The following is a 12,427-nucleotide window of genomic DNA, read 5'->3' on the forward strand; positions in this document are numbered from 1 at the left end:
TGCTGCTACTGAGCACTGGGCAAACTAACTAATAGGCAAGGACTGTGGTTCAGTTAGTGCTTTAATGCTTTCCTGTGGTGGTTTGGTCTGTTGCTGCATCCACCCTGCCTTGGCCTTGCTGGGAAATGTCGGGCCAGCAGTGCTGACAGCTCAGCATAGCATCCCTGAGCAGCTGCCAGGCGTGAGGCAATGCAGAATTCACTGCTGCCATGAGCCTGCACAAAGCAGGCATTGTGCCTTGCTGCAGCCACCTGCTGGGTGAGCCTCTTTCTGCCTCTCTGTGCTTTCTGCAGGCATCAAGTTTCCATTTCTGAGTGCTGTTTAAAGCACCTCGTGCACATGGAGGGAGTGTGCGGGCTGTGAGGAGCCACAGCTCATGCTGTGAGTGCAACACCGCAGCACCCAGAGCTCTGCCTCTTCTCCTGGGGGCTTGGCTTTGCTATACAGGCAGCTCATTTTGCTGGGCTAATGTTGCCTGTTGTGCTGATACCCGGGGGCTGGTTTGGGGTGTGGTGGGGAGCTCAGGATAGAGAGAGAAAGCACGAGAGGTGTGCCAGCACTTCAGTGCCTGAGTGCTCCTGGATGAGACGGCCAAAACAGGATTTGAGACCTGGGATGTGGTGCTGAGTGCTGGGCCCACAAGTGCTGTACAGCTGTGTGGTCATGACAGTTGTGCTTTTTTGGAGGAGGCTGAAATCCCCTTTACTGCCGTTAGGGGACGACCTTGCCCAGACGGAGGAATGCCAGAAGTGCCCAACGCGTCCTGGGACGCGAGCAGGGGTCATCGTGAGGGTGAGGAAAAGAAGCTGCGCCTGAGTCAGAGGAGCTCTGCCCCAGTGGTTCTTCGTGGCTGTGCAAAAAGGGCTGTCTGTGGGATGGTGTCAGTGTGGAAGGCCTGTGCTTGCTGTGGGGAGCAGACCTGGCTGCGGGCTGCTGCACTGGAGCTGGCCACGTCCCCCTGCACTTTTGTCACTTTGGTGCAGTAACAGTTGCGACAAATGTTTCACTCAGACAGCAGTCCCTGGGCTCCTCAGCCCTCTCCTTACATTGCCCAAGAGGGAGGGAGTGCGCAAGAAGAATCAAAACCTAAATTTGTTCTGCTTTGAGCTTTGCTTGCATTGCTGAGGAGAAATTGGAAAGTTTTGGTTTCAGTTCCAGCCCGTTCCATTTCTCTGGGAAGAAGTGGCTCCCGTCCAGCAGTGACCGCCTGTGCCTTCCCTCACACGTGGGTCTGGAATGGCCGACTCCTTCCCTTACCAGCTGGGATTTGAAAAAGGGATTGTGCCTGGGTACCTCCCTCTCTAGGATGGTTTGGTGCCTCAAAAGCTGTGTGGTGTGGGCCAGAAGAAGCTGTAGGGTTGAGGGTGCAATCATGGGGAGGTGGCAGCCAGGCTGAATTACAGCACTGAGCATGTGCAAGCACCGTGGGCCACCTGTGCGCTGCTGAGGCCTCAGCTGCAGTGTGTAACATCCCGGGACCCCGCAGCCCACACTGATGTATTTGTGACACACAAAGTACTGCTTTGTCTGCAGCATACAAATCTGCAGTCCATGTCCTGCTACCCCAGCCCTGCAGCTGGGTGGGAGGTTGTGGGTGCTTGGCCTGAGCTGTGTCAGAGCTGCAGAGGATCCGGGATGGGGAGCCGGGTAGCTCTGTGCTGCATTGCACTGCACAGGTGAGGAGCAGAACTGGCAGCTCCCTCGGGCAATGGGAAATGCTCTGCAGTGTGAGGATGGGGCACTGGGAGGCCAGACCCTGCCGTGGCAGAGGGAGACTTTGTAGAGCTCAGGCTGATAAGAACCAGGTTTCCAAGGGCCCGTGCGAACTGCTGAGTGGCGAGGCTCAGAACTCCAGACACCAGACAATGGAAAGGCTGGAAAGATAAAGGAGAGGAAATTCTTCTGCTGTATTGCCTTTCCTATAGCGATAAGATAACACAAAGTGAAACAAGTGGTGGGCACCCCAGCTGCTCCCTGGTGAGGCAGGAAGATGTCTACTGGGGCCCCCACGGTGCCTGGTGGGTGGTCCTGGGAAATGTGAGTGGGGTCTGCACGGGGAGCGGGGAGGTTTTGAGAAGGGGGTACGATGGGTTTGGTGCCATTGGAGCAGCATAGGGAAGGTAAGGATGAGCACCATTACTGTGCCTCAGAGCACAGAGACAGGCAGGCTTGACGTGGGTTTGGCTGGAGGCGCACTCAGGTGGCCCAGATCAGTTGAGGAAATCGTTGTGGGATATTTTGGGCAGTAGAACTTGGATGAATTGTAAGGAGAGTGCAAGAAGCCAGGGCTGCCCCTCTAGCTCAGGAAGTCCCAGGGCTGTGCCGCAGGGAGCAGAAGGGTGGGTGACAGGAGGTCACTGTGCTGCCATCTCTGCTTTGTCCCTGTAGCTCCTGCTGTAGCCATGGCCTGGCTCAGGTTTGCCAATACGAGGTGGACCCTGATCTGCAACACTGGCTGCTTTTGTAAGCACCACTATAAATGAACCTTTGGATGGTGGCTGTGCTTGGTGGGGCAGGTGCAGGTCCCTTCTTGTGAATGTTCCTGAGGAGCCTATTGGCACTCTGGCAAGAAGTGCTTCTTTCAGGTTGGATACTGGAAAACATTTCTTCTCAGAAAGAGTGGTGAGGCACTGGCACAGCTGCCCAGGGATGAGTTGGAGTCACCGTCCTGGAGGAGTTCAAGAACTGTGGAGAAGTGGCACTGAGGGACATGGGTTGACAGGCATGGTTGGGATAAGTTGATGGTTGGGCTTGATCTTAGTGCTCGTTTCCAATCTTAACAATTCTGTGCTCTGTACATAGCTCCCCACTTGAACATCCCTGCACAGTGGAGCAGCTTGCAGTGAAGGTGGCGACACCATGGTGAGCACCCCAGCCATTGTGGTGGTGGAAGGTGAGTATAACACGGTGTGAGTATGGCCATCACCACAATGAAGAAGGCCCAGAAAGAGGGATTGATTCCAAGACCAGTGGGTGCAGACCCAAGGCTGGGAACGGCACCCATCTTGTCCCAGTGGGTGCTTTGGGCCTGGCTACAGGCTCATACAGGGACCCCAGGCCCCTTTAGTGAAGTCACTCCTTTGATGTGCTATGAGGCTGCCTGGTGCCGCTCTGCAGCTTTGTTGGGCAGGATCTGAGCAGCCATTGTACGATGCAAAACAAACCCTTCCTATCGTGGTCAAAGGCTCACGGGGTGGCTCTGCTTCCAGCTGCCAGCTGCAGCACCAGCACAGCCCTGCCAGAGCCTGCTGATAACGATCTGCTCTTGCAAAAGGGTTCAAGTCCCCGCTCTGGTGGGTGATGTCACCTTATCAGCACTCAGGGCTGATGATAAAGGGATCAATCCAAGCCCAGCCGCCTCCCCTCTGCAGTGCCAGCTGCAAACACAATGTGTGGGGCCCTGCGTGCTCCTTCCCAGCAGGAGGGTCGCGCAGCCCAGGCCCTGCACAGCGCCAGGATGGGAACAATAGTGGCCGTGGCGGGTGGGCGACTCCTGAGAATCATGTGCTTACCCTAGCTGCAGCAGAGGCAATTTGTCAAAGTCCTATTTTCCTCTCGCTGATAAGATAGGGCTCATGGAGTACAATAATGTCTTCCTGAGATACAATTGTGGCTCTTCTACTCAGTGCACGAAGAGGAGGCTAATTTTGGCTAGCAGGGGTGAGAGAGGCCAAGTGGCACTCCATAGAGACCAGGACGGCATCACAGTTCTAGCTGTGCTGCTGCAAGTGACAAGCCTTTGGCAAACTTTGCCCCAGCAGCATAGGGAACACTTTGCCCCTGCCTTGCTCCATTGTCCCACCTGCCAAAGCACGGTCATCTCATCCCCACTGAGTGCAGTACCAGACTGTGCCTGTTGGGACTCTCCAATGCCTCCAGCCTCCCTGCTGATGCTCCAGCATTGCAGTCACTCAAGGAGCCAGTGCAAGCGACTTTGTGGTCATGCAGCAGGTATGGTACTGCTCGGGGATGCAGTACTGTCCACCCCATGTATGCGCTCAGCACGTGCAGCTGTGCCTTCACCTCAGTGCCGTCACAGCTGCAGGCAGCACAAGGAAAAACAGTAAAAAGGTACAGTTTGCAAAATCTGACCCCACCCTCCCTGGGATCTGGGCCTTTCAAATAAGAATGGAGAGAGCACTGCAAGGAATTGGAGTGGGACATTTGGTAGGGGCTGGATTCTTCTTCCCACAAAGGGCAACGTGCAGCACTGCCTCCCAGCAGCACGGCCCTCTGGCAGAGCTGATGTTTCCATTTTGGCAAACTGCTTGGGATGCATTTTCAGCACAGCTTGAAATCTGAGCATAATGCTATCTTCATGAACCATATTCACTAGCCTGATAATGTGACCCAACAGAAGGTTAATGGAAAAGTTAATATAACTTATTGGCTGATTTTAAAAAATCTAATCATCTCTTTTTCCTTTTTCCTGACCCCCCCACCCGCACCCAGTGCCCTGATGACATTTTCCATCTATTCCCAAAACAATGGCAAGGGTGGGAATGCTGTGAACAGACAGAGCTGTGAAGAAGGCTTTTCCTGTGCAGCTACTGCCATGTCTTGCTGCTCTGGGATGGTGCAGGCAATGCTCAAGCCAAGGATGCTGGCACAACCAAGGACAAGGATGGCACCAGATTGCAAGAACAAACTCTCCAGAGATAAGGCACATGCAGGAGAAAGACCTGGTGCAGTGTGTAGGTGGGTGCACACCTTTGCACGTGTATGTTTGTGGTGGAAAGCACTGTCACGCAAGCTCTGCTCTTGCACATTCCTCTCTAGCCACCACGAGCATGCTTCCACTTGCTTGCCCAAATGCGTGGTGTTGAAAGCCACAGGAAGCATCTGCTTCACACCATTGCTGTTCTCCAGCCGCTTGTCTCCTGCCCTGAGGCCTGTGCTGTCTGCACAGCCCTCACTGTGTCTGGAGCAATTGAGCAGCCAGATGGTTGTCAGGGCATGACCTATCCTGATGATGCAGGTGAGGTTGCCTCATCAGGGTGGGGCTGCAATGAGTCATCTCTTACACAAACATTTTACACATGCAAGAGAAAGGACCTCAGGGAGCAAAGAATGACAAAGGATCTGGGGGCTACTTATTCAACAAGAACTTGGAAGTGGAGGCTTTGGGGTTGCTGCTGAAGCCTGGGAGAGAGCACCAGGGAAGCCTGTTCTGGTGTGGGCTTGGGCAAGAAGAGAGTTTGGGGGGTTTCTGTTGGGCTGCAGTGAATCCCTCTCACTTGAGCGCTTGCCAAGGAAAGGGGCTGCCTTGAATCCTGACTAGGAGGTGCTCCCCATCTCATAGACAGGCAAAATTGAGGCACAGGAGCAGAGCTGAAACCATAAAGTGGGCCTGAGCTAACAGCTTGCCCTGGTGTTCTCCAAGCCCCTCTCTCCCTGCTCTGCTCTAACAAGGCTTAATTTAAGGTTGGATAAAGAATTTGGTCTGAGTAAAGCCACAACAAATCTTCGCTGTCGAGATGAGTTTGTGTGCTTTTGTAGTTTCATCTTAATTACTGCCAATGTAAGAACATTGCCTTCTTGCCAGGGGCTTGCTTTCATCCCTGCTTACACATTCTGTTGGCAGAACTGTGGAAACACCGCAAGTATCCCACAGGCAAGAATTCCTCATCCTGCAGCTGAAAGGCTGTGGCATGGTGCCTTAAATCTTCCTTCTGCCTTCAGAAGCACGTCAGAAACTTTTGGATATTGCAGGGACAAAGCCAGGCTGCTGTGACTCAGAGAGTCACAAGTGCTGGAGATGTAGCTTTGTCCTGCATTTCAGAGCACTGTCACTGTAGCTGTGCCTCTTCCCTATGCAAAGTCCACACGCTTTATGCAGTGCCTGGTGCTGGCTGTGCTGCAGCCCTGCCCAGCGCTGCCATTTTCCCTGATATCAGGGCTGGCCTTTGGAGCTGGGTGGGCCTCGCTGCAAGGGTGTGCACAAAGAAGGGCTGTGAGGCTGTCAGGTCCCACCCAGAAGATGCCTCAGGCAGGAATAGCAGGAGACGATGAAAATGTGCTGTAGAAATTCTGTCATAAGAATAGTGGGTTGCGTGGACAGTGAGGGTGCTGTTTCAGGTCACAGTTATATGGCATTAAAGGCCAGGTTGGGTGGGCCCTGGGCAGCCTGAGCTGGTGGGGGCAGCCAGCCCATGGCAGCTGTTGGAACTGGAAGGGATTTAAGGTCCCTTCCAACCCAAACCATCCTATGACTCTATGCACTTGTCTGAGTCCTGTGGTCCCCTCTGGGCCAGGTCCTGTCAGAACCAGACAGGTGGTGGTGTGTGCAGGCCCTCAGCTGAACATGGGGCAGCAGCAATAGCTTCTCTACAACCAGTGTCAAAGGACAGAAGGTGAGTGCAAGCATTGCGTGCACTGTCTGATCTGTCCTTAAAAAAATCATTGAAGCTATGGTGGTGTTTTTATTTTTCAGTTCAGTAGTGGAACTGTGCTATGATAAATATGTCTTGGAAACTGGGAATGCAGACAACACTAGTTCAAAGACTTTTTTCCAGCGCTGCATATCTAAAGCTACTCATCACAGAAGAGCCTTTGCTGGACTGAGTGTAACAAGGATTGCATTCTTGTTCCATGCTGAGGATATGAAAGCAAGGCACTGATCTTTGCAGATCTTGAAGAATGTGCCAGTGGTATTTCAGTAATCTAATGCTCTGCAGCCTGTGAAGGCTGCACAGTAACTGAAAGGAAATATCTTTGTTTTTATTCACTTGGCTTTATTCCTAATTCATTCTTTGATGCCATCAGCTTGGGATAGTACATTTTCAGAGATATGCTTGAAATTAAGGAAATGAGTCTGATTAAGTCTTTTAAACATACTTTCAGAGAGAAATGTACAACAATAAAAGTATTAAAGGCCTGATTTTCAAGCAATTCTAATATAAAATCAAAACATCATGCTGCTAGACGGTGAGATCCATTAGCTGTGTGTGTGTGCATTCTCCAATCTGAGAGGATATCTGCTTTTCCAGTTGTGAAAGCTGCTAGATAGCTTGAGTCTTTCCTCTGTGCTAGCTGGGCAGAGGCAGACCCGTTCCACTGTATCTTCACTTGCAGCCAAATAATAAATGCAAGAAAACTTGCCTCTTCAGGCAAAAGCAATGGTTTCCTCAACTCCTGTGTTTGAGGTTTGCCAATGTTTTATTTATTTGTTTATTATGGTAAGTCTGTGCTGGCTTGGGTTTTACTGGAATACTTCTTAGTGAAGTCAGTAGCTGTATGGGTACCTACCTGAGCAGTAAGCTGGAAGCAGGCACAGCCTCCTTGCAGCTTTGTATGTCAGTCATGGAGCTAGAAAACAACAATGGGCAAGCACGATATTTATTCTATCTACTGTAAATGTGACTATTTAAGATCTTGCTCCAATAAATGGAGCAATGAATTCCCCTTTCACTGCAACTGCTGGTAAAGACGTGTGACTTACTAGATATGCTGCTGCTGTAATGAAAGTAACTAGCAAAATAATTTTAAATCAAGAAGAACTGAATGTTTGGAAAAAGGAGAAAAAGGATAGAGTGACACAAGAGAAGAGAGTCTTCAGCTGTGACAATCTTGGGCACTGTGTACAGTCTGCTCTTTACACTGTTTCACAAGCTCTTCTGGCAGAGAAGTGATAATAAATTGTTTAATGACTTGGACTTGCCAGTGTAGTTTAAGAAGCTTTAAAAGGAGACACTGAAAGGCTTGTGGCTGTGTATGATTCATCTGGAACAGTAAAACTGCAATTGCAGATTGCTCACCTCCATTTCACGGGGCACTCTGTACAGCTGGCTGTGCCCTCGAGAGCTCAAGCACTTGGCTCCAGGAGCCTCTGTTCCTTGCAGGTGCCAGGTATGTGTGGGAGCACCTCGTACATGGCCCCGATGCAGGTGCTCTTGCCAGCCCGGCTGATCCCCTGCTGGCAGTGAGCCCCAACCTGCAAGCAGCTGAGGTCAGGAAAAACAAAGGAAGGAACGGTAGGAAGAGATTCTCCTTGCTGGGAAAGTCAAACAAACAGGGCTGGAGGCATCCCACTGGAGTCCGTGTGGTCATCCCTGTGGAGGACTGGGTGGCACTGGTGGCAGTTTTGAGGGCCAGCTGTGGCCAGCGGCATGTACGCCTGTGCACTACAGAGGTGGGTCCCTGAATCTACTCTGAGATAAGGCTCATATTTGTACAGTCCTCCCAGAAAAAGCAGGGTGGAACACACTAATATATACACATTAAGGAGACTGAATAAATAAACAGTAGGTTTTGATTTATTTTCTCTGCTACTTGGATATCTTAGTTTTGGCACAAGATGGATTTTGTACACAAATGTGATCTCCAGTTAGGCTTTTGTGTTTGCTGATTTAGAAATCATGTACAGAGGAGAGAAGCCTTGCAAATGTTCTTAAAGCAAAAAGACTTTTGTGCTCTGTACTGCAGAAGCACGTACGATCCCTGGCCCTGGCAGCTACGTACTACGCAGCAGGTAAAACAGATGTTCTCTGCCCTCAAGAATCTGCAGCTGAAGATGAGAGATAACAGTGGAAAAACATGTAAAATACAGCTAGTCAGCTTGAGAGAGGGCACTTGCTAAAAGCTGCACACCTGATTAGCATCATTCAGCAGATCTGTGCCTCCAAGGGGAAAGTGCGGGGACACAAAGGAGTACAACCATGCTGTACCAGGATGTCACACATGAAAACTGTTCTACTCAAAGGAAGTCATAAAGGAGTTGGTGACACCCAGCTTTATTGGGACCTGTACTCAGCTCAGATTCACGAGAGTAAATTCAGGTGGAATATATATGGCTATGAAATCAAACTATTCCTGGGAAGCCTGTTAAGAAAGGCTGCCAGACTTGATTTGAGCAGGCAGTTAGAGCTACTTCTGTCTTTCAGTCCCAAGCTGCTTCTGTGTTCCCACATTTTTTAATTGTGCTGGCTGTAAACGGCTGTAATGTTTCCAGAAGCAGTGACAGAACTGGAGTGCGTGCCCTGGCTCATTTCCTTGTTAGCAAATCTCACAAAGGTGAACCGAACAGAGGAAAAACTGCTATTTCTATTATTTATTTATTTATTCATTATTTCTACCAGGTTGAGGAACTGATGCTTTAAAAGAACAGAACACAGGGATTTGTTGGTAAGACAGAATTCATTACATCCTGTGACTGTCCCTTTCCTAGAAAAGACATAGCTAGCAATGCTAGGGTGATCTGGGGCTGCCAGACATCTCCAGTGCTACAAACCAAAGGTGTGCCAAGAGAGCTGGAAAGCAGCTGAAACAGCTTAAGGAGATGGGTGGAGGGAACATGCCAACCACAAAATTAATTTTTGAATTAATAAAAGCTTGCGTGGTTTGAGGTTTGTGAAGCAATAAACATGTTCAAATTTGCCAGACACTGAAAAAGAAAGGCAATTAGGTATAAGGGAAACCTTTGAGGGTAGATAAGGATAATAAACTGGAATATGGAATGGGTTGAAAAATGTTATGAGAAGTTAATCTTTAATTGAAAATGACTAAAATAATTCTGATGAACGTATGTAAGCATGTATCAAAGCAAACTTTGTTGCTCTTATTTAACAGGGAATGATGGAATAAGAGCTTCTGGCTAATAGCAGTAACAACGTCATCATATTTTTCTTTTTTTTCAAAAGCCAGGCAGAATAGCACCTGTTTCAGCCCTCCTGCTTTCCTATGCCCATTCTGGACACTGCCACATAGCTACCTCCTTCCCTGTGCACTCCACTGCACCTTCCACCTAACGCTGTTGCTCGCTGCACAGTCTGTGAAGGAAGTGCAGTCTTTAGCCTGTTTTGCCAAGTCAACTCAAGAAGTGGTCTGAGTGTGCTGAAATGCAGTGGCAGCTGTGCAACAGCTTTTAGGTAAGTTATAAAGGCAATGCAACCAACTGTAAGGGCACGTTTAGAAAGGCCAACAAGAAGCTTAGGGCAGCACTGTGCTCCATGTACCTCTCTGGAAGTTACTGCAGCACAACATGTTGAGTGATGAGTTCCATCAGGCAACACATGTTTGGGCATTTAGTGCTTTGAAAGTGCCAAACTGATAAAAATTATGATTAAGAAAGACTGAGGAAATGCTTCAGTGCTGTCATAATGAAAACAGGCAGAGTTGTTCATAAACGTGTTATTCTGTGACACGATTTCAGTGTCACAAAAGGAGTTTTTTCTGGCTTTAAAATAAAACAAAACTGCTGTTCAGAAGGGGAGGTATAGCAACAATAAGGAATTGCATATAGATGAAAATTTGGAAAGCTGATAGCAATGGGTAACTCAAATTTGGAAAGAGGGGTAATTAATTAGGGAAATGCAGTGAAAATATACACAGCCAACACGTTAGGTCTCTACCCAGTGAAGTTTCCACAAGGTCAAAAGAAAAACACAGCAGTGATTTAGTTGTCAGATGCAGATAACAACTTCAGTGAAAAAAATAAAATTATTCAGTGAAATTTTCTTCATGTGGAAACTGGACCTATATTTAATGGAGATATTTTTTCTCTTCCACATGTAACTGGGATGAACAAAAAACACTGGTTGATAACAATCTTTACAACTAGAGCTGGGGAACTCGCACACAAAACTATTTTTAAAAATGCTGAAATCATCAAACCTTTAATACTGATTTCTCACTAAATCACTCTGAATTTCCAGAAATTCAGGGGAATAACTGTTGAGTCCTTATCCTGGAATAGTAACTGCTACGTCCCAGGTAAACAGTTACCAAAACACAGCTAATCTGACCCCAACCTTTGGCAAAAGCAGTAAGGAAGTTGATGAAGCATGCTGCCAACACACAATTCAACTGTGACATGAGCAGAGTTAACACATTAACAGAAAATAGTGTTGTAAAAGTTGCTTTATTTTTGTAAGAAGACATTCTGTGTTGAGGAAAGTGATTGTTCTGATTTAAGCTCAGTATTACACCTAATCCATGAGTGGCAGTTCTGTTTCTCCTTTTCTTTTTTTCTTGTTCCCTTAAATAGGGGTCATGAGCCTGCCTGGTGAATCAGTTCAACTCATTGGGCCAAGAGAAAACTATTCCTTTTCTACCTCATATTGGCACAGCTTCCTGTTGGCTCACCTTGCTGCCTGACTCATCGTGGGAATGTGTGATCTACCAGAGCTGGTGCTTGGGGAGAACTGTGAGCATGCAGCCAGGGCAATGGCTGTGGTGTGCTCAGCCTGTTCCTCTGCCTGCACCTGCTGCAGTTCCATGTGGTAGGACCTAATCCTGACTGACTCCCTTAACCTGGAAGGAAGAGAACTATTAGGAAAAAAAAGCAGTATTATATGAAAATAAATACAATCCTGTTATGGCTTACTGACCCCGAATGGCTTATGGCATTCTTCAAAATCTTTAAATGATGCATCCCAATATAGATGTCTGTATCTCAGGAAGTCTTTAGAGTCCTGTGCAATGAAAAGGTGGCAAGTTGTGCCAGATTAATATTGCTTCCTTTGCATAACACCACTTCTGCCTGAAGTTCTTCATCTGCAGGGCAAGTGCAGCAGAAGAGTGAATCGTTGCCTGTGCTATGGTCTCTGTCCTGGCAGGAAAAGTATCACATTTAGGATGAGAGGTAATGGCCTCAAGTTGCACCAGGGAAGCTTCTGGTCAGGTAATAGGAAAAACGTCTTCTCTCGAAGAGTGGTTGGGCACTGACACAGCTGCCCAGGGGGGCTGTGGGGTCACTGTCCCTGGAGGTGTTCAAGAACCGTGGAGAGGTGGCACTGAGGGACGTGGATTAAAGGGCATGGTGGGGATGGGTAGATGGTTGACTTGATCATCTTAGAGGTCTTTTCCAACCTTAATGGTTCAGTGGTCTGGAAAATGAACCTGTCAGTCAACTGAAAGTATGCTTAGTAGAGCCACATGGTTTTTATATATTACCTGGAAAGTTTTTATATAATTTCTAGTAAAGTGCTTAGAAAGGTGTATACAGTGGTGGGGTGCTAATTGACAGCAGGACAAGTCAGTCACACTGCCCCAGCTGGCTTTCTTGGCTGCTTGTATCTGAGCAATACGTGTATCTGACAATATTAAACAGGAACGTAGGATAGGCACACAGTTCAGACACCATTATCCTTCTCGATATGCGTATCGTTAGCTGACTGCCACGGTGCTGACACAAGTGGAGATGCGCTATCAAAGGCAGGCATGTGCCAGGCCCTCTGCCCTCCTGCTGGGGTCTGGCCCTGTGCCACCTGTGGCCATTTGTGTTGCCCGAGCCAGCGGTCCCCACGGGGCCACCACCTCCACGTGGCCGCCCCCCGGCACCCCCCACCGCCCGGCCTCCCCCACCCAAGCCTCGCCCACCACGCGCCAATCCCCGCCCACCCCCGTTTCCCCCTCTTCCGGGCGACGACGTCACTTCCGCGCCCCTCCCTGCCCCCGCCCAGCGCGGCCGGCGCGTGTAGCCGGTTGG

This window comes from Cyrtonyx montezumae, unplaced genomic scaffold (genome assembly GCF_038088225.1).
Source record: "Cyrtonyx montezumae isolate F1298 unplaced genomic scaffold, pur_monq_1.0 scaffold_5, whole genome shotgun sequence".
In the NCBI taxonomy this organism is placed as follows: Eukaryota; Metazoa; Chordata; class Aves; order Galliformes; family Odontophoridae; genus Cyrtonyx; species Cyrtonyx montezumae.